The sequence below is a fragment of the Bison bison genome, unplaced genomic scaffold (genome assembly GCF_000754665.1).
Source record: "Bison bison bison isolate TAMUID 2011002044 unplaced genomic scaffold, Bison_UMD1.0 scf7180017864029, whole genome shotgun sequence".
In the NCBI taxonomy this organism is placed as follows: domain Eukaryota; kingdom Metazoa; phylum Chordata; class Mammalia; order Artiodactyla; family Bovidae; genus Bison; species Bison bison.
This window is the reverse complement of record NW_011494601.1, coordinates 2,800,199-2,819,481: the sequence shown is the minus strand read 5'-3', so window position 1 is coordinate 2,819,481 and position 19,283 is coordinate 2,800,199. Positions and strand designations below refer to the sequence as shown.

The window sequence follows — 19,283 nt, the reverse complement described above, 5'->3', positions numbered from 1 at the left end:
TGGCCCGGTTTGGATAACCATCGGGGTAAATATTTGCCTTGCTCCCGGAGCCAGCACTGGCCGCCAGGGGAGGACGAGGGGGCCTGCTCCCAGGGTCATGTAAGGGGATGCGTCCCTGGGTGGGTCTTTGAGGTGAAGGAACCCGTGTCTCCCCGGCGACCCTGGGAGTTGGGTCTGAGGCCACCTTCCCAAACAGGGCCCCTGGCCCACAGTACCAGAAGCTGCTCGGCCCACCTGTAAAGTGAGGGTGGGAAGAGCTGCCTGGCCCGACTGAGATGAGGCGGGTCAGACCCACGTGGGAGCCAGTGCTGGTCAGTTCAGCCCGTGGAACAGCAGGTTGGACTCAGTTTGGGTGGGTGCCCACATGACCATGTTCTGGCCTGCACTTGGCCACCTATGACCTTGACAGTCACCATTCACTGACCTGTATGTCGGTGCACTGGCGTCTATGATCCCGTGTCTTGTGAAGCTCTCACAGCCACCGGAACATGAGGGCATGTGTGTGTGATTAGCAGCAGTTGACAAGAGTCCAGAACTTCAGCTCAGCACTGATGTGGTCCCATGCCCTAGAGACCACACTGGGGCAGCCCGAGCCCCTCTCCCAGAAGCCTGTGGATAGGTCAGTGCTCTGGCCAATGTCAGGCTCTACAAGGTCAATGTGAAGCCTCTCTTGGCGGGTGAGTAGCTGAAGGAGTGATTAGTCCCTTTTTAGAGAGGAGATGGGGGCTTAGAGATGCCAAGTGACTTGCTCAAGGTCACCCAGCATTAAAGGGCAGAATAGGGATTCACACTCAGCTCGACCCATCCTTGCCCTGGACCTTACCTCTGAGGACAGGGCCAGGCTCCAGTCCAGAATCTGGGCTCCCAACCCTTGGTGGCTTAGAGCACACTGGTCACTTAGCCGTGGGCCTCTGGCCACTGTCACAGAGCTGTCACAGAACCCCACATCCCGGATGCACCGTGGCATGGGCACCTCTGTCCTCCCGGAATCCCCAGTCGGCCCTGCGTGTCTCTGGGCCAGCCCCGGCCCCAGTCCACTTGGCCTGGTGCCTGCACTCAAGCCCACACCCAGGTGGGTCCTTCCTCCCAGGGGATCCCTAGAGGAGGAAGGGATGGGAAGGGGGTGGGGCTGGGAGAATCCATCTGGGTCCTGGGACAGTCCCCACCCCAAGTGACCTCTGCCAAGTCCCGGACCCAACCTCGACACTTTCTAGCCATTTCATCCCTGGCAACTCTACCCTCCCTCGGAGCTCACTGTCCAGCTCTGCAAAGAGGGAGCTCATTTCCACCCTGCCCTGCCCTTGGACGCGCCAGACATGAGATGAGAGTGGAAGTACACTTCAACCTGTGGTCTGCACACCTCCCCTTCTACCCCTCCTGCCCTCGCAGCCAGACGCGGCCTTGTAGTCGGGGCGTCCCCCTCATCCAACCCAGAGGGAGAGTCCTGAGCTCAGCAGAGCCCTGTCTCTGGGCAGTGGGGACCCCATCCCTTGGGGAGCCTGGGTGGGCCCCACCACCCCTCTCAAGCCCTGAGTCTCAGGCTGCCCTCCGCTCCATGGCATGGAGGGCCTTTTAAGCAGAGCACACTCGCCTATGTGAATCTATGTCCTTCACGGTTGTGGTCTGGCCAGGCTGGGCGCAGACGTGGGATGCCTCTCCCAGTCTCCCCAGGTGGCCAGAGCCCTACAGGCAGTGAGGCTCACCTACGGGCACCCAGGGGGCCAGGGATGAGGGCGGATGACTTCACCTGAGCGTTCACAGCCCCGCCTGGACCTGAGTTCCTCACCTCCACCCCAACCTGTCTGTGCAGCCAGCGAGAGTGGGGCCCAGGGCACAGACCAGGGAGCCCGGGTGTCCAGTTGGTCATCTTGAACAAGCTGAGTCTGTGTGGACAGATCACCCACTCATGCCCGCCTCTGTTCTTATTACTTTTCACTCTGCATTACCTGTGTGACCTTAGGAAGCTACAGAATCTCTCTAGACCTCATGTGTAAACTGGGGGTGCTATTTAGTTTCCACTTCATAGCATTTTGCTGAGGGCTAAAGAAGTGTCACAGGAATAGTCCCCAGTGTGGTCCCAGTTCAGGTAAGCTCCTGGTCCTTTTCTCCTTCCCAGATGAGGGTCCAGTGCAGGCTCACAGGGAAGGGTCCTATGAGCTCATAGTCCTAAGGCTCATAGTCCCTAATCAGGGCCTGAGTTCATATCCTGGTGACCCTCTGTGTGATACCCTTTCTGTGTGACCTTGGTCTATTTGCCTCTTTGCACAAGTCCAACAGCAAAAAACCAAGGATGGCTGGGGTGGAGAGACACGTATGTGTCGCCGTGAGCTGGAGCACCTCTTCGAGGCAGGATGGGCGGGCGTCATTCCTCGGGGCCGGGACATTGCTCACCGAGTGAGCGAGGACTTTCCGGCTCTGGCTTCTGTCTCAGCTGCCAAAATAATTATTTTCTCTTTGTCAGCGGGTCTGCGGCCAGCTAGCCTTTGGGAAAGGACTGAGCTGTGGCCGGTGGGGAAGCAGGAGGCTGATTCCTGTTCTGCCCCAGCCTCTGACTTGCTGCGTGACTCTGGGACGGGGGCAGGTGCTGCCCTCTCCAGGCCTCACTGTCCTCCTCTGTGAAGTGGGAGAGTTGGAGTCAAGGGCCATTTGTGTCCCCACGGTGAGCAGAGTTTGGGGCCTGTCAGAGTCAGAGTCAGGCCCCAGAGACATTCTGTCCCCCATGTGGAGTAGGGGTGCTGAGCCGGGCTGTGGGAGCCCGAGGTTTAGGGGCCAGTGCTCCGTGGAGCCCAGCACCAGCTCCTGGAAGTAATTTCACCTCACCTAACACGGCTGGAAAGCGACCTGTGTGTCCGGCACTCAAATGCATTACCTTATGCTGTCTGTACCACTCCTTGAGAGTGGACCCCTCCTTATCGCTTTATCACCTCCCACAGATGAGGAAACTGGGGGCCAGAGCAGTTTAAGAAATTGCCTAAAGCCACATGGTAAGGGGATGAACCCAGGACTTGAACCAGATCATTTTTATTACAGTACTGAGCCCACTTCTTAAATATCAGGCCCTGGTGCCCCTTACTGAGGCCATAGGCACACACTTGGCTCCCTGGGAACCCTGCCCACTGCACAGCAGGTCTGACCCCTCTGCCAGTCACCAACACATGTGGGAACCCAGCCTTCATGTGGCCTGTGCACACCCACTCCCGTGGTAGCCACGGGCCTCATCCCAAGAGGCACTCAGCCCTGCTGGCAGGTTTCCCGTTTCTTAGAGGAGGGCACGCAGGTGCCGCGAGCATGGCAACCACCCAGAGCCACCCAGCGAGATGCTTTTGTAGCTGGGACTCCAACTCAGGGCTCTGTGGCTCCCACCCCACAGCCAGGACTCCAGAGAAGCTAGCCTGCCAGGGTCTGGGTCTGGGGTCTGGATCTGGCCCTTCTGGATTCTTGAGGGGCCCTGTGGGTAGGGAGGAGAGGGCAGTACGGCTGGCCCATTGTGGAAATGGGGCAGGTGAACCCACTGCATTGCGGGGACAGAGTCTGGGGTCCTCATCCGCCCAGTGCCCCAGGGGATCCTTCCACTTCTGCCTTCTGCTCCCTCCACTCTGAACACCATTGTCTCTTGCCCAGACTCTAGGGGCAGCCTCCCCACTGGTTTCCCTGCCTCTTCCTGTCCCTTCTAAGCCCTTCTTCCTGGCATCCTTGGGGGATCTTCTCAAACTAGACCCAGGCTCACGCGGCTCAGCTGCTGAGACCCTCCCATCCACCCTTGCGATGGTCAGCCCTGCCTTCTGGCCCTCTCACCTCCCCACCTCCCTCCTCCACCACACCACCTTCTCTCAAGTACTCTGCTGAGCCAGGGTGTTTTCCCTATTTGGAGCCTTCACATATACTGTTCCCCATGCCTGGAACACTGTTCCATGCATCTTGGCCTGCCTCTGTCTGGCTCATCCTTCAACTTTACTTCCCCAAAGAGACAGCCCTGAACCTTGAGTCTATGCTGTGTCACCCTGGCAGATGCCACTTTTAATTATGTGTTGTTTGATTCTTTGCCTATTATGAGTCCCCACAAGGGCTGCTCTATGATCCTGTTTACAGCTCAGGGTGTTCGCTAAATGTTTCTTGAGTGAATGAATGGATATCAAGTGCGTTTGTCACCATAGGCCCTTAGATCCTCCCAGAAACCCTCAGAGAGATCCCTGTGATTCCATTTGCCGGGTGAGGAAACCGAAACCCGGAGCGGCCAGGAGCTTACCCACAGTCACACAGCCAGTAACTGGCAGCTGTGGGGTGTTGGGGGCCTTTTAGGGCCCCTTGGCATTAGGCCGCTTTTCCTCTCCATCCTTCAGATTCCCCATCTGTCCAGTGGAGATGATTTGATTTAGCCGACAGTGAACTTTCCAGCAGGTGGGTGGGGGTCTGTGGCCGCAGGTCAGTTCTGGGGTCCCTCCTGGGAGTGGTCCCTGACCACCCTTCTCATTGCAGGAGAATGGAGCTGGAGTGAGGCGGAGGAACCGCCAGCTGCTGACCGGCACGTGGGACGCTGGTGATTCACGGGTCACTGAGGTAGGTGTGCAGCCGGGCTGGTGGGGGCGGCTTGGCCTGGATGCTGGGGGAAGGGGCAGGAGGCGTGTCCTGAGTGGGGGAGGTGCTGGCCCCAGCGCCCTGGCCTTTGACTGCTGCACAGCCTGGGTGGGACTGGATGCAGCCCCCACCCCACCCCCACTGAGATCTCATTGCTCCTCAAAAGGACTTCTTGGGGCCTCTTAGGCCTAGCCTGTGTCTACAGTGGCTGCCCGGCAGGGGTGGGAGATGCACGCAGGAAGAGGGACGGTCTGACGTCCCCAACCTTAGCTCAGCAGCCCTGTCTGTACCACTCAGCCCCGTGGCACAGGGGCCTTATGTGCCAAGCAACATGGCAGCCACACAGCAAGAGGCGGGATGGGCAGAGAAGCCTGTTCACTGAGATGGGGGCCATGGCTGCCCCACCCTCTCTCTCCCACAGTCCCCTGAGCACCCACAAGTCTGGGGTCAAAGTGCCTGCATGCAAATCCTGGCCCTGCCTCTCATCCACCATGACCCTGTGTGGTTCCTTTGTGCCTCAGTTTACCTGCCTGTGAAAGAGGGCTGGGCACCATGCCCCTGACCCCACATGTGCACCGGCGCAGCTGGACACAGCCAACGCTCAGGATCTGGCATTTCCCTTGCTTCTCGCACACCTCCATTCCCACCATCCCTCCTCCCTGAGGGCTCAACCATGCCAGGATGGACACCAAGTGGTCATTCAGCCTGATGAGGCGGTTTGGGCCCCCAGGGAGCTTCCGGAAGCAGATGGAGCCCGAGGGTCCCAAGCTGAGCCTCCCAGGCCTGCCTCGGCCCCGACACCAGCGTGTCTCATCACAGAGTGGCTTTTCAGGGTTGATGACACTTGGCCCTGTGCCAGAGGGCCACCCATGTAATCCCTCTTTATTTGGTGGCTCCCAACCCAGAGATGAGAGGCTGTCTCAGAAATGCTGACTTGGGCCAGGACCCTTTGTCCCAAGGCTCTGGGGCCCAGCCAGGGGAGCTCGAGTCTTCGTCCTGGTGGGAGGCCTCGCCCGATGGTCTCCCTGCTGCTCTCAGCATCTCTCCTGAGACCCCAGTGCTCCCAGGTACCCACACTCAGACAAGCCCTGGGGATCCTCTGTGCTTCACTCAGGCGCTGGAACCAGGGAGCAGACTCTGATCTCCCTTCCTGCCATAGGAAATCCTGGCTTCCTCCTATCCTCCTCGTGACCTTGGGCGAGTCCTTTCACTTCCGTGAGAATTCTCATCTGAACGAGGATAATTATACCAACATTGCTGAGAGGGCTGTCAGGAGGATGCTTAGAAACCTGGAATATTCCAAGTGTTACAGCTGGGTGAGAGTCGGCTGTGGACCAGGCACTGTGCTCCGTAAATGCATATTTCCCCACTCAGTAATCCCACGTGGAGGTGTGTTTAATGCCTCATTCTCTGGAGGCTCAGTGTGGTTAAGAAACCTACCAAGCTGTAAGTGGTGGAGTGGGGATTTGAACCAGGAGAGATACCTTAGAATTAAGCAGCCCACGATGCCTTAGAGATCAGGGGCAGAGCCACAGGGCAGGCCCAAGGTGGGTGCCCAGGAAACAACCCCATTTCTGCTGGGCGGCCTTTGTCCAGCCCTCCACGCCTGGTGGCCCTCAGGAGCCAGTGGGTGGCCCCTGAGCGCTGGTGGCCTGTCCCTCCCCACAGGACCTACCGGCAACTCGATCAGGCTAGGGGAGCCCATTGCTAATTGTGAGGTAACCTTTGAAATTCTCCTTCACGGTGGGTTCTCTTTTCGGATGTTTTTCAAGGTAATTCATTCCCTTTCCAGAAATTGCTGGTGGAGGAGCATTAGGCAGCTGGTAATTAATCATAGGAGCGGCTTGGAGTTTATTCTTTAAAAAAAAAAAAAAAGGAGGATAGAAAGCCTTGGTGGAAAAAAGAAAAGGAAAGAAAACCGTTCCAAGGCGAGGGTGGTAATCAATACCTCGGTGTCCTAGAAACGGCTGGGGATGGGGGTGGCAGACGTGCGGCCTTCTCCCGTCCTTCCCGGGGCTGGCAGATGGTCAGTGCCTGCAGCGTCACCAGTGAGGCTCTGCCTTTGACCATCAGCCCCTAGTGTGACTCTAAGCAAGTCTCTGCTTCCCCCTGGTCACACCTTTGACCTATAAAATGGGCGAAAGTCAAGTTGTCAGACTAGGAAGGAATTTTAAACGATCCGGGGCATATCCGAGTTCCCCAGCACATGGTCATTGCCTGGTTGATGGTTTATCAATTGAGTGCATAAATGAATGAATGATTTTCTTGGGTCTTTATTAGCAGTCATCAGTCAAGGAGGGGATCCTGTAGGACACTGATTCTCTGGTTCTGTTCTAATGTAGAGTGAAAGCCGGGGTGATTGGCTGGCTGTGTTACTTTCCAAGCCAATGATGAAAGGACAGTCTTGACTGACAGACTCTGGCCAGCAGAGCTCAGGCCCCTCGGCGGCAACCTCACTGAGGGGTCCTCAAGTTCAACTTTCCAAGAGTCTGAGCTGTCTGGAGACTTTTTTTTAAGCTGGTTTCCGAGGAGGTAGTGAGTTCCTCGTCACTAGAAACTATGCAAGCTGTGCCACTCAGGCAGCAGACTGAGGGGCTCAGAGCTTTCCTGAGTTTGGGGGAGAGCATGAGGCTCCCCAGGATGGACACCGAGGAAGCTGGACTGGCAGAGAGGAAAGCCTCTCCCCCTGGAGCTCCTTCCCAGGGCCCCCAGCGGAGACTGAGAAAGGGGCTTGTCCACGAAGGACTCTGAAGCTTTGGAGCCTGTTCCCTGGAGGGAAGGAAGGTGTGCTGGGGTGTGTGTGCCAGTGTGTGCCCCTGAACCAGTGTGAAGTGATGTGTGTGTGATTAGCTAGGCTACATATGAGGGTGTGAAGTGTGTGAATATGTGTGAGTGTGCAAGAAAAGGAGAGTGCCCCCTGTGTGTGAGTGCCCCCACCCACGTGTGCGGCTCCCAGCAAGACCTTGGCACCTCAGGCCATCCCCATACATGAGGCCTGGCTTCAGCCGCACATTCAGACTGGCCAGATGGGCCCTGCTGACCATGCCAATGCCTGAGTCTAGGCCTAAGAGTGGGTGGGTGCAGCCAGGCCCCCGGGGGGAGGCAGGGGTCTGCTTGGGTAGTCCTCTGAACAGCCTGACCAACTTGGCCCAGTGTTTTCACTTCTCTCCTTGGCCTGCAAATCCAGCTCATGTGTGTGTGTGTGTGTGTGTCTATCTCTCTGTTTGCCCGCCCTCCGTGTCTTTGTCTCTTTCTGTCTGATTCTCTCTGTGCGGGCTCCTCTCCCCTGCCCAGCTCCCCTCTCTTCTCAGTGGCAGTCCCACAGCCCCATTGCCTCCCTCCCAGCTCTGCGTCATCACTTCCGTCATCCCAGGACTCCGCAGAACCGAGACCTCCCAGGCTCCGAAGCCCCTACCTTTCCCCCTGTTTGCCCAACTCTGGCAACACACAGCTCCCTCCCACCTTTCTCTTCAGGGTATCCAAGGCAGCAGCCCACAGTCCCGCTGCTTGGAGGCTTTGAGCCATGTGTGATGAGTCCCCCCCTCTCCTACCCGCTGGGGATGACCACCATCCCATCCCCATGGACCCTCACTGTGCCAGCCACTCAGGATGGAGCCTGATCTCCTGGCTGAGATCTGCCCCCGTGGCTGCCCCTCTGTGCCGTCCTGGGCATACATCCTGGCCACAAGCTAGGGCAGGGGAGAGGGGGGAGGCCTGCGTCCACTAGCAGAGGCAGCTGGAAACCCAGCATTTCCCTCCAGCACTAATGAAATTCTTGCTATAATTAGAAGTGAGGTGTCCAGGAGCTGGCTGCCTGGCGGGAGCGGGTGTATGCTCATGAATAAATAAATTGTCCTTTTCCTAGGAGAGAAGGAGCCAGAGGGTGGGCTCCTGGAGAACTGCAGGCCTGGAGGGTATCTGTGACCTGTGAGGTGGGCGATGGGCGCTAGTGGTTTCCACTCATCTGGATGCCCTTAGCATCTTTCTGAGTCCCCATCCCTGGCCAGCCAGTCTTCCTGTAAGTGCCATCTGTGTGCCAGGCCGACTCAGCCTGGCATCAAGGCTGCCACCGTCTGGCCCCAGCCTCTTTCACGGCCACACCACACACTAGCTGCCGGCCAGCGTCCTGAGCTGCAGCTCCACTGTGCTGCCCCCTCCCCATCGTTATCACCTGTCGCCAGGCTGCACCTTTCTTCTGCGCTTGCTCCTGCCTCCAGAGCCCTTGGCCCTGTTGCTGTAGAGCTGGACCTTTTCAGAGCCTTCCTCAAGCTGCGCTTCCCCCCGCCCCCTAGGGATGGACATGGCCTGGTCCCCCGGGGACTTCAAGGCCCCCAGTCCTCAGAGGCCCTGGTTGTTTCCACCCTAAGCTCTCCACCCTCTCCTTCTGCTCTGATGCCCTGCAGGGTGCTCAGCAGACCGCTGGGCACATCATCTTTTATTTTGTATTCATTACATGTTGGGATAATAGCATATTGGATGTTTTATACTCTTTTCTCATGCTCAGTCTTCGAAGGCTGTTGTGTATCTAATGCGGAGAAGACGTTTCAGACTTCGGTGGTCAGTGGCCATGTGTGGTTCTTAGCTGCCGTAGTTGACCACGTGCAGCCTTGGTGACCCCGGTTTTCTGGTTCACACGGGGGGAAACTGAAGCAGGGGAAGGAAGTTTTGCAGATGAGAGTTTGCAAAGCCAGTATGCTCTCTGTAAGACAAGGCTGCTGCCGTCCTGCTGTTCAGAATAAAGAACTGGGCACGTCGCACTGGTCAGAAAGGTAAAGCGAATCAGGCAAGACTGTAGCCCATACCCAAGTGACTGAACCTCAGTAAGGCTAGGGGAGAAATTATGAGGGTTCCATTCCCCCCAAAAGGGGTTCAGCAATTGTGAGCTTCCCCACCTCATCCCCAAACAGCCCCAGACTGAGGTGCCTCTCACAGGCTATGCCACAATAGGGGCCAGTCCCTGCCCCCGTCACCCCCAGCTTCTTTCCAACCTCTCTAGAAAACAGGGTTGGGGGTTGGAGCCCAGGAAGGGAGGACGCCCCTGTCGTCCACCCCCTCCCACATCATCCAGGATGCAGTCTGAATTGCAGAGGCACCCAGCGGGTGTACCTGTGAACCCAGAGGTTCCCCACAGGGTCAGGAGCGGTGGAGCAGGGCCAGCTCCAGGCACAGGAGCGGGGAGAAGGGAGTTGTCTCCCTGGAGCCTGGCCCTGCCCCTGCCCACCCGGAGGGGCTCCAGCCCCACCGTCTGGAGCTGACTTTCCTCTTTGTCACCCACGGCCCTGGCAGCTGCACTTTGCTGCCTGCTCAGTTGACAGTCGCACTCTTGTTTGCCTCCACTCTGGCGCTGTGGCAGAAAGTCAGGAGTTTCAGGTGCTGGCCCCCTCCCTGCTGGAGTGAATGCCCCTTGAAGACTCAGGGAAGCTCTGAACCACGTCCACAAGGTCCTGGGATGCGTGCTAAGTTGCTTCAGTCGAGTCCGACTCTGTGCAACCCCATGGAGCCCGCCAAGCTCCTCTGTCCATGGGATTTCCCAGGCAAAATTACTGGAGTGGGTTGCCATGCTCTCCTCCAGGGGATCTTCCCCACCCAGGGATCGAATCCGAGTCCTTTTGTCTCCCATATTAGCAGGCAGGTTCTTTACTACTAGCGTCACCTGGGAAGCCCAAGGTCCTGGTATGCCAGTGCTAAACGGCAGCAGGAAGCCAGCAGGCACCGGGGCTGTGTGCCCTCAGCTTCCTCGGGAGATGGCAAGGAGGTTTTGTCCGGCGTGCCGGTTTTGAATGTGTTGGGCAGGCTGTGTCAAGAAGGACTCTGAGGCTGTGCCCAGGTTGTGAGGAATAGTATCGTGCGCTGCTTGGTGCATATGCGCCCTTTCAGCCCCGGCTCCCTGACCATCGCGTCTATTTGTCAGATGTGTCCACTCTGAGCCATGGCCAGTGGGGGTGTGGGGAGGAGGCGGTCACCTCAGTGTGGTCCCACAGCTGTCGGTCTGCTGTGGCTGCTGTGTGGACAGAGCTCAGGGAAACTTCTAGAGTCCCCAGGTTATGAGGACCACAGAACGCCCCTAGAGAGCTGACTGGGGAGCACCAGCCCCTGTCTGCCATACTCCTCTGGTTACTGGAGAGCAGGGGGCGTGCGGGAGCCCCTCCCTGTCTCCCCTGTCTCCCCTGTCAAGTGCTCGTCGCCCTTCTTCAGTTCCAGTTCGGGAAGTGGCGCGTGTTGCCTCACGCTGTTTGGGACCCTTCGTTGCCATCCTGAGGCGTCCTTGGGGGCCTGTTTCAGTTCGTGTGGGAGCATCTCTGCTTCGTAGCCTCCGTGGAATGCTCCCCGGTGCCTCTCCGTCTGGCCCACGCTTCGGTCGGTGGACGGTCTAGCATGGGACAGCTCTCTCCAGGTGGTCCCTGCTGTGCTCCCTTCCCCACCCGAGTCATCCCCCACCCTTGTCACTGTCTGGCTGAGCCAACCCCCTTCACCCCCCTGTTCCCACCCCCAACAAATGCCCTCAGCTGAGGCCCCTAGTTGTCCCCTGCCTGGCAGCTCTGATGACTGAGCCAAGAGGACTGTAGTGAACTAGAACCTGGAAATAATCTGGACCATTTTCCTTATGTGTGGAAGAAACACAAGGAACACTCTTGCACCCTTTATCCAGCTTATTTTCTCCCCAGTCACAGCTCCAGGAAGGTTGTTCAAGGTCATCCCTGCCTGCCAAGATCCTCCAGCGGCTGCTTGCCCACCTCTGCTGCTGGAGAGCTCACCACCCGTGGGCCGACTGGTGTCTGTGCGTACAGCACACAGTAGGACGTGCACTTAAGCAGGACAGACACGTGGAAAGTCGCTCAGCCGTGTCCGACTCTTTGCAACCCTATGGACTGTAGCCCGCCAGGCTTCTCTGTCCATGGGATTCTCCAGGCTGAATACTGGAGTGGGTTGCCATTTCCTTCTCCAGGGGATCTTCCCAACCCAGGGGTGAAACCTGAGTCTCTTATGTCTCCTGCCCTGGCAGGCAGGTTCTTTACCACTAGCACCACCTGGGACAGACACTTTGGGGCTCAAATCCCTGCTCTACCTGATCAAGTGGGTGAGTCTAGACAAGTTACTTTGTCACTGGTTCCCTCTGTTTCCTCATCTATAAGTGGGGAGAAACCCACTCGCCTGCAGGGATGCTGTGGGGCTGGAATGCAGCAATGGCAGGCTTCCCTGTTGACTGGAAATAGATGCCCTGAGAGAGACGCCCCCACCCCTCAGCACTGGACCATCTGCTTGAGGTTGGCGCCTGTTAGATGCAGGACCTAGATACTTCCCTTCTCCAGCGATGCTGGCCTTCTGAGTCCTCTCTGGAGCTCTGGGGTGGGAACTGTCAGGATGACACTTCAATATGGCTCTTCTCCAAAGCGCCAACACACACAGACCAGGGGGCACTTGTTTAAATGCCTGTTCTTAGGCCTCTCTCTTGGAGTCTGATTCTGTGAGTTAGAGTTGGGTTTTGGACTCTGAATTTCTAACCAATAACCCATATAACACCTGCAGTCAGGCCAGTCTGGAACACACGGATGCTGGTCACAGGAAGCTGGCCAAGAGGTAAGGCCGTGGACAGTACCACAGCCTCACTGGGTGGACTTAGACGAGCCCTGTCCCTGTGTGTGGCTGTTTTCTCATGAATAAACCCGGGGTTTAGATGATCTGTAAAGGCTCTTCCTGCTCTTAAAAACCCTGTGATAATCAGAAGGACATTTCCTGGTGTCCCGTCTGCCAGGCTCCCAAGTCACATCTGTGAGTTTCAGCCCCATTCCTTCTGGCCACAGAGCGTTCAGGGCAGCAGCCACCCACCAGCCCCAGAGCCCTAGGGACAGAAAAGCTGTTCCCTGGGTGCGATGGGCCATTTAGTGGCGATTCCCCTGGGCCTTGCAGGAGGCCTTAGATCAAGAGGCATCTGCAGATCTGAACTCTCTTCCCTGAGCTGAACTAGCCCCTTAGCCTGGTCCTGGCTGAGCGAGGCAGGGGAATGGGGTTGTCTGGCTCCTCTGAGGGACCTTGGCGCTTTATTAGTTAACCCACATGGATACATGGAATGTCAGTACTAGAAGAAGGGCCCTGTGGAACCCTTTCTTTTTTATAGCTGGGGAAACTGAGGCCCTGGGTGGAACATGCCTGGCCAGGGAGAAGAGGGAAGCAGGTGCAGAACCAAGCCTCTTGGCTTGTGGTCTGGTCTCTGGGCCACACCAAGCCACCCACCACCCCTCTCCTTAAAAAGTCCATCTGAGATGGGTAGGCCTGCCAGGCTTGAGCCCTAAATCAGCTCCTGGGAAGAGATGAGGGCTGTCTTAGGACAGGGACCAGGGAGCTAGCTGCTCCAAACATTGGGCCCTTTTGGAACCACACTGCTATACTGAAACAACCACCCCCGCTCTGCCCCAAGTCTTCCTGCCCCAGCCAAGGACGCCCTGTGGAAGGTTTCCAGGAATATCCACGCAGAGGGCATCGTGCTCCAGAAACGACAAGGCTCTCCATCCCAGATTCCCTCCCATTTTCCACTCACTGGCGCTCTGGAGAATTAATAAGGAGAGGTGAAAAACCAGCCCTTGCTCTAATAAGACCTCGTTTGAGTTGGCTGGGCCCTGGCAGGTGGCAGAGGAGGAATTATTCCCCCCCAAGGCCTTCACCCCCTGTCTGGGATGATGTCAGAACTGGGGCTCAGGGTCTGGGCTATGATCCTTTGACCGCTGGCATCCTGCTCGCATCGCCAGTCCTGGTGTGGGCTGGGGCCGGTGGCTCTGTCCCTCCCTGGGCCCAGAGCCCGGCCGGGTCCTTGGTTCACGCCAGCACCTGGCAGAGGGCCCTTGCACAGGCTGGTCCTCCCCGCAGCTCTCCATCTGCAGTCAGTAAGGTGTTAGTATTTAGCAAGCACCTACTCCTTGTGTGGGTCTGTGCCTAGCTGCTGGGGTGATAAGGAAGCAGAAGACCCCGTGGCAGCCCTCAGGTGGCCCACGGTCTAGGCCAAGACACACATGCAGAGGACAAATGAATGCTACCCAGTGCCTCTGGCACCAGGAGGGCTTATTGCTGAGTAAGGGTTCTGGAAGACTTCCTGGAGGAGGCTGAATGGAGTCAATAGATGGTCAAAGGCTTTCAAGGATTTCAGGTAGGGCTGGGGTGAGGCAGGAAAAGCCATACCCTTAGGTTGTGTGTGGTCCAAAGCAGGACCCTAGATAGATAGATGCCTGTGTGTGAGTGTGCTTGTGCCTGGAGTTGGGGGAGGTGACATTTGTACCAGTGCCCAGCATACAGGCCCACAGACAGTCTACCACACCCAGGCCCTCTCCTGCCTCGGGAGGCAGCAGGGAGGCCCGTTGGATGGAGTAGGGCTGTGGCTCTGCTGTGTGCTCAGGCCTGGCACTGTGTGCTCAGGACTGTGCACCCATTAAGTGGGTGAGCAGCACAGAGTAGCTGTCCTTTGAGGGTTGTGGAAAGGAACACGTAGTAGGTGCTCAGTAGATGCAGATTGAATGAAGGCTACATGATGCACACTCGAGCATCAGCCTAGTGACTGAGAACCCAGGTCAGGAGGCAGCAGGGACAGAGAGGTGGGGGCACAGCCGGGGGACAGGGAGCAGAGCCTGGAGCAGCCCAGCAGAATTCCTTAGCATCCTGGATAGCTGGTGCCCACCAAGGGCTCGCTCTGGGACCTGCCCAAGTGGAGATGTGGTGGGTGAAGACCCTCGGGGCCTAGCTGCAGGGCAGGGGGAGCCTCCCTGGGGTGCCCCTGTACATGGTGTTCAGTGCACGCCCCAGGGCAGAGGACAATGACTGCATGCCACACCTCTGTTGCTAAAAAGCAAAGAACAACCAAGCCATGGGGCCCTGTGACAGCAATAATAAGGACAGTGTCACAGGCGAGGCAGCATCTCCGTTGATCCCAACACCGTCTTGTGAAGTGTCATCTCCATGTTGGGGATGGGGAAACTGAGGCAGGGGGAGGCCAGGAAAACAGTCAGTCTCCAAGTGGCAGAGCCAGGGTGGGGCTCGTGTTGTCTGACCCTCCTGGACTCCACCCTGTCCTGCCTCCCCGGGCTCACCCCTATCAGCCCTTACTGTCCCTGTGGTTCCCAAAGCCTCTGGAGCATCTTTTTGGACACAAAGAAGAAGGAGGGTGCAAACTCTTCTAGAGATCGTTTGAAGTCTTTCATTATCGATCTTTGCACAGGTCCTTCCGGCACCTTCCCAGCTCCGTGGGAAGATGAACGCCCAGCGGTTGGAGAATGGGCCCTTCCCCTGAATCAGTCTTTTGTAACGGAAATAATTTATCTGCCAGCCTTTGGTGCCCGGCAGTTTGATAATTCAGGTGTTGAAATGGTAATGACCACGGGGCCAGCCTGGGGAAGAGGCTAGTGAGTCAGATGGGAGATTCAATAGGAATTAAAGGCATTTAATCTCAATGCAATATGATTTTCTCAAACATGCCACCTCTGCACCAAGAATGAGCTAACTGGAAACACCACGATGTCTCCAGCGGGGGCTGATGCTGGGCTTTCTGAAAAGCCAGTGGCACCGGGCCTGCCTGGCTCCCCCAGAGAGGGCCTGGGCCATGGAGCTTCTGAGAAGTGGCTGGAGCTCGGTGGGCTGTGAGTGTGGAAAAGGACACAAAGAATCAGGGAGTAGTCAGAAAATCCCTCAGGCCCCAAGGACAACTCTGCTGGTTTTTTAAAAAATATTAATATGCATAATTTTATTTATTTTTTTGGCTGTGTTGGTTTTCATTGCTGCACAGGCTTGTCTCTAGTTCTGGTGAGGGGGGCCACCCTCTAGGTGTGGGGCACGGGCTTCTCATTGGGGTGTCCTCTCTTGCTGCTGAGCACGGGCTCCAGGGCATACGGGCTTCAGTACTTGCTGCTCCTGGGCTTGAGAGCACAGGCTCAGTAGTTGTGGCGAACCAGCTTACTTGCTCTGTGGCATGTGGGATCCGCCTGGACCAGGGATAGAACCCACGTCTCCTATATTGGGAGGCAGATTCTTTACCACTGAAGCCCCAAGCCACTGCTTTTTTTAGGGGCTGAGAAGGGGATCTCTTGGAGAGTAATAAGGAGAAATTTTAAGAATAGACTTTGATCAGCAAAAAGAGCTAGTGACTTGCCCAGGGTCACCCGAACAGGACTTAAGTCCTTGTCCTTGCTGTTAATCATGATGGTATATTGTTCTCTGTGTGTGTGTGTGTGTGCGTATTGGGGGAGTCTTAATGACAGCTGTGTGAACTTTATATGCATTATCTAATTTAATACTTATAGAGCCTGCTTTGCGAATGAGTGAACTGTGGGATAAAGAAGTTAAATAGCTCGTGCAGTCCCTGGGAGCTAGGGTCAGAATTTGAACCCGGCTCCACCTGACTTTCAAGCCTGAGTCCTCAGCCAGACACAAGACACAGAGCACTCATTCTGGGCCTTGCTGGGGAAGAGCCCCCCACCAACCAAGAAGATCGGAGGGGGCTTCATGGAGGTATGTCAGTTCCATCTCTGACAGTCAAGTATCTTTCAATCTTCAGGTCCTGAGCTGTGTAAGGTCAGGGCACCTGACCCCCAAAAGCTCTTCCTCTTCATCATAAAATGAGGAGAATGGGGCCTCCTCACCAGGGCCTGGAGGATGGGTCACATTGCAGATGCATTCTCCAGATTTAGCCGGGCTTCTGAAGCTGCCAGCACAGCCATCGTCAGGCCTATGTGTATCGGGGCCCAGATCCCTTCCCAGCATCTACTCAGGTAGTTCTCACAGCCAGGATGGGCTGAGCTGCAGGCCATGCCCAGACACATGGAGAAGGCAGGAGAAGGCTGAGACAGAGTGGACAGAAGTGGCCCTGGGGGAAGACCGTGTGCGCAGCCAGTCCTGGCCACCCAGGCATTGGCTCCAGAGAGGGGTGTAGGAGGAGCAGCGTGATGAGGCCCCCAGGCTGAATCCCACCTCCGTCTGATGGGTGTCAAGGAGCTAGTGAAGCTACGGATCTATAGATGAATACAACTGTGTCGTTTCTCACCAAGCTTTCCTCAAATCCATTGTGTCAGGGAGCCCTGCTCCCCGGGTTCTGGCAGGGAAGGGGGTCACGTCGACAGCCCCTTTGTAGCTCAGATGTCCCACAGCACGTCTGGGCTTTAAAATCCGAATGCACTGGGCACTGAGGTTGGAGAGTTCAGAGTTCATCCAGAAATAGGGGCAGAGGGCGAGGACTACACAGAAACCAGGCAGCACAAAGATACCGAAATGTGGCGTTCTGGAGACCCCAGATGCACAGGCTGGAGGAGCCAGGCAGATCCCACCTGCCCCAGACGGGGAAACTGAGGCCCAGAGACAGGAAGAGGCTTGTCCCCGCAGAGCTGGGTGTGGCAACTCCTGCTCTGGCCCGCCCTCCCTGGGGTGGTCCCCACCTCCCTCTCTGTCTAACGTTCCTCCCATTGGCTCTCCCTAAGCATGAGCAGGAGGTGAGGGATGAGCCGGGTGGAGAGGGAGGATCAGTGTGTCTCACCTGGGGCACCTCCCTAGGCCTTGGGGGCACAGAACCAGGGGTCCTTGGGAAGGGGTAGAGAAGGCCAGCTTCGCAGTGCACTCTGAGACCCCCAGCTCCATGTCATAGCCCCATGACCATAGAGAGGTTTCTAAACTTCTCTAGGACTCAGTTTCCTTATCTGTAAGATAGGAAGGTCAGACAGCTCACGAGCTGGTTCTGCGGCTGAAAAGTGGTCACGATGCCTGGCTCATAGGTGTGCGGTGGGGCTCAGCTGTCGTCACCATCATGGAGGGATGTGGGATCGGGGGGCAGCTGCAGGACAGTCCCATTTTGCCAGGGGACTCAGTTGGGAATCTGCCAATCCGATCTGAGGTGTTCTTTCTTCACTGATAATCTGATGGCACTGGGGAACCTCTTCTCTCTGTGGACCTCAGTTTCCCCATCTGTCAGCAAGACGGTAGGACTAACTGATGTGGGAGCCAGAAGGCCAGGGATTGGTGTTTATGGAGTGGGATCATTGGGTGCATCTGCTGCTAAAGCCATACAAACTGCCGGGGACCTGCAGCCAGAGCTGTCTCGGAGCAGGGCCCTCAGGGATCCAGCGAGGTCCCTCTGTGGGCCTGGAGCTCCGCTGACCGGCTGAGGGCTCCCAGCTGCGGCAGGGTCTGCAATCGCTCTCTCCGTACAGCTGATTGGTGGAGCGTGGGCCTGCTCACAGCGCCTGGCAGGGACCGGTAAATTGAAAACATGATGTTTCCTGTCGGAGGCCAGTGCAGGGCCGGACTCGGTGTGGCCTTGGAAAGCTGGCCTCGCTCTCAGGAAGCCCTGCTCCCCACAGCACCGCCACAAAAACAGTGGAAAAGTGAAGCCTTTTCAAGTCTGTGTTTCCACTGTAAACAGGGGGAGAAAGCTGGCCCCTTGCCTCCTGGCGCTGCTGGGCCCGCCTCCTCCACCCGGCGCTGGCCTGCCCAGTCTTTGGAGGCGCCTCAGCTGCCCCTCTGCCCCCAGCAGTGCCCCTCTGATCAGAGAAGCCCCGTGCCCAGAATTCACGAAGCCTTCTGAGTTTAGTTCAAGCACACCAGGACCTAGCAATCCTCAGCATCCATCCAGTGAGGCCAGCAGGGTAAAAGCAAAACAGCGGTGCACGGAGAGGCGCAGGACTCACCCAAAGCCACCCAACACATAAAGAGCAGCCCTGGTCCCTCCCTCTTGCCTGAAGTGACTTCACGTGGAGGCTCGCGTGGGCGAGGGCGCGTGCCCGCACCGAGTGTCAGTGTCAGTTCTCAGCTGTCCGACTCTTTACAACCCCAGGGATGGGTCACTTGCCAGGCTCCTCTGTCCGTGGGATTCTCCAGAATACTGGAGTGGGTTGCCATGCCCTTCTCCAGGGAATCTTCCCGACCCAGGGATCAAACCCACGTAAATCCAGCAAGAGTTTCTTTGATGTCCTTCACATAGAGAATGTAGCACAAGTAGCATTTAGTGGAAGTGGCTTATTGATTTTAAACTCTATAATAGTGTCCTTTTTTTCCTTACTGTAAAAGTAATGCATGCTTGTTGTAGAAAGTCTGCAAGTCACAGAAAAGTTGGAAGAAGAAAAACAAAAACTGCCCATCATCCTTCCAACCAGGAGTTATCCTGGTCAACATCCTGGTATATTACTTTCTGGTCACTTTATAATTTTCTGTCCTTCTCCTTTGGACTTACATCATGAGCAGTTTTCAGGGTCATTCGGTGTTCCTAAAAACATGATTCTTGATGGCCCTGAGGAGGGGCCCAGATGAGGGCCAGGGCTGCAACCCCTTCACAGGTCTGCTCAGCCCCAGCCTGGCATACCCATGTCATGGGGACTCTGTGGGGGTCTCCCCCCTCGGTGGGGAGGAGAGGTCCCCCCACGCTGCAGTTCATGGTGAAAGGTGGCCTGGCCTGGACACCCCGGGCTGTGTGTGACTCTGGCCTGTCTCCCATCGTTCAGAAGGGAGGACTAGGCTCCATCTCGCCCTCGAGCCAGTCAGCCTGCTCTGAGGCCTGCTCGCCAGCTGCCCACAGGCACGGTGCTGCATTCCTCCGAGGGCCGGCTCGATGCCAGCTGCCCACGGGCACGGGGCTGCGTTCCTCCGAGGGCCGGCTCCACGCCAGCTGCCCACGGGCACGGGGCTGCGTTCCTCCGAGGGCCGGCTCCACGCCAGCTGCCCACGGGCACGGGGCTGCGTTCCTCCGA

At 57.0% G+C, this 19,283-nt stretch overlaps 1 protein-coding gene across 6 annotated transcripts in view; it reads left to right on the top strand.

Moving 5' to 3' along the window:
• The window catches only part of ZMIZ1 (zinc finger, MIZ-type containing 1), a 216,823-nt gene that overhangs the window by 59,445 nt on the left and 138,095 nt on the right, over nucleotides 1-19,283 (top strand). For all 6 annotated transcript variants that reach the window (XM_010834167.1, XM_010834169.1, XM_010834170.1 and 3 more), the window contains one exon: nucleotides 4,477-4,557. The gene's annotated coding sequence lies outside the window, so the exon portion shown is untranslated. The remainder of the gene's footprint in view (nucleotides 1-4,476; nucleotides 4,558-19,283) is intronic.